Below are 2,500 nucleotides of genomic sequence, written 5' to 3' on the forward strand. Positions count from 1 at the left end.
TTTTACTCTTTTACTCTTTTACTTGTTTCAGTCATTTGACTGCGGCCATGCTGGAGCACTGCCTTAAATCGAGCAACTCGACCCCGGGACTTATTCTTTTGTAAGCCCAGCACTTATTCTATCGGTCTCTTTTGCCGAACCGCTAAGTAACGGGGACGTAAACACACCAGCATCGGTCGTCAAGCAATGCTAGGGGGACAAACACAGACACACAAACACACACACGCATATATATATATATATATATATATATATATATATATACATATATACGATGGGCTTCTTTCAGTTTCCGTCTACCAAATCCACTCACAAGGCTTTGGTCGGCCCGAGGCTATAGTAGAAGACACTTGCCCAAGGTGCCACGCAGTGGGACTGAACCCGGAACCATGTGGCTGGTAAACAAGCTACTTACCACACAGCCACTCCTGCGCCTATATACATATACTTATACACATACCTATGTATACATATATATATATACACATGTATATACATATATACATACATATAACAAAGGGTAAAATTAATTAATTAACTTGTAATCAATAATTTCACCAAGTCGAATTCGGCATGAAAAAGGACCATCTCTCGGTAAACTTAGGTAATACTTTATAATTAGGGTTCATCAAAGATTTGCTTTACCACATACCAAAGTTTAGAAATAGCAGCCAAAGAACCTTAGCTATTTCCTCTACTTTAAAAAGAAACTCCCGGACAGGAACAAAGTACTCGGAAACAATCCACACAGGCATACATACATATACATACATATACATACATATATGTATATATATATGTGCATAGGGTAAAGAACCTCTTCGGTCATGAATGACCATAAGATTGCACCTAGAAAGTTACCCTCCAAGGCACAAGTCCGAGCAAGTTTGTTTATGGAAGATTATCAGTTACCCATGCCTAGCAGCCTCCCCTCTCCACACCATCGATGTTAGCCAAGGAAAGGCAAAAGCTGGTACAGCTTGGCAACAGTTATGTCACAACTCATTTCTACAAATGAGTGAATTGGAGCAATGTGAAATTAAATGTCTAGCTCAAGAACACACCACGCAGCCCAGTCCAGTCCAGGAATTCATGATTGTGAATTCAATGCTCTAACCACTAAGACATGTGCCTTCATATGTGTCAAAAATATATATATATATATATATATATATAGATATATATATATAATAAATATAATAATAATAATAAATACATATGCATATATACATACATATGTACGTACCTACCTCTACATGTATATATACATGCATATATGGGTACAGGACACCAAAAAAAACGTTGAACACAATGAGAAACGAAAACATAAACACAAAACCAAGGAACTGGACATTTTTCTTAAACAACGAAAAAATAGAGTACAGGACAAATAACACAAGGAAAATTCCCCTTCTTCAGTCACCATGGTTTCATCTACTCTGTGTTTCAAAGGTGAAGGCGATACGCATCTTATATATATATATATATGTAAATTTATGGACATACATATCTATACATATATGTAAATATATATATATATCTGGTCATGTAGTTAGAATGTTCACTGCAATCATAAGATTTGTATAATCTTTGTATTTTGAGAGTTTCTCTGTTTCTTTTAGAGATACATTGTCATCTGTTAGGACTGATATCTCGCTTAGAAGGCATTTTTTCTTGATGATCTCTGACAACTATATCCAGTCTATTAGCCTTGATTTCTCTATCTGTGTGTATTGGCATATCCCAGAGTATGGTTGCTTTGTCATTTTCTGAGATCTTGTCTATAGCATCTTTTTTTTTTTGTTATAATTCCATAGTGTTGGCATAGCTTCCAATGTATCTAGAATTCCTGAACCGGGTAATGCATTGTGTTCTTGGCAAAAACATTTCATTTCACATTGTTCCATTTCACTCAGCTGGCAGAACCGAGCATTCCTACGATGGACTGGTGCATCATTCATTAATGAATATATACACTACTGGATCTAGAAAACCAGCCTTATGATCCAATGGCTCAGGACAGACTTTAACCCTTTAGCATTCAGATTACTCTATGAAAAGTTTTCCTTATTTATTCACATCGTTTTGAATTAATCATGCATTATACTTGTAGCTATGAGATTTTGATGAAGTAAATGTTAATTCTTTAGAATGATATTGTAAGGCTGGAGTGAGAAACTAGACCTGGCCAGCTTGAACACAAATTAGGTAGAATATTTAGGCCAGACATGGCCAATTTAACCATTTCGATACCAACCCTGCTGAAACCACCTCTGGCACTGTAGTACAAATGTCTTATTTTCATAAGTTTTGAATTAAAGTCTTCCACCAAACCTAAGTCACAATTTATGTTTCTAACATTAGCTTAATGATAACTAAGTTATTTTACTAAATTCTTTGTTATATTTAAAATTTATTGAAAGAAACACAGAGCATCTCAAAATAAATATGGTAACAAAAGGGTTAAATAGTAAATTGTTAGTCCTTTTTATATATACAT

At 35.0% G+C, this 2,500-nt stretch overlaps 1 protein-coding gene and 2 long non-coding RNA genes across 4 annotated transcripts in view; 1 reads left to right on the top strand and 2 right to left on the bottom strand.

Moving 5' to 3' along the window:
• The window catches only part of LOC115212278 (osmotic avoidance abnormal protein 3-like), a 907,318-nt gene that overhangs the window by 189,484 nt on the left and 715,334 nt on the right, over positions 1-2,500 (bottom strand). The window lies entirely within an intron of this gene.
• The window catches only part of LOC118763447, a 50,879-nt gene that overhangs the window by 8,628 nt on the left and 39,751 nt on the right, over positions 1-2,500 (bottom strand). The gene's annotated exons all lie outside the window — the stretch shown is intronic.
• The window catches only part of LOC118763448, a 50,809-nt gene that overhangs the window by 8,558 nt on the left and 39,751 nt on the right, over positions 1-2,500 (top strand). The window lies entirely within an intron of this gene.

This window comes from Octopus sinensis, linkage group LG5 (genome assembly GCF_006345805.1).
Source record: "Octopus sinensis linkage group LG5, ASM634580v1, whole genome shotgun sequence".
Taxonomy (NCBI): Eukaryota; Metazoa; Mollusca; class Cephalopoda; order Octopoda; family Octopodidae; genus Octopus; species Octopus sinensis.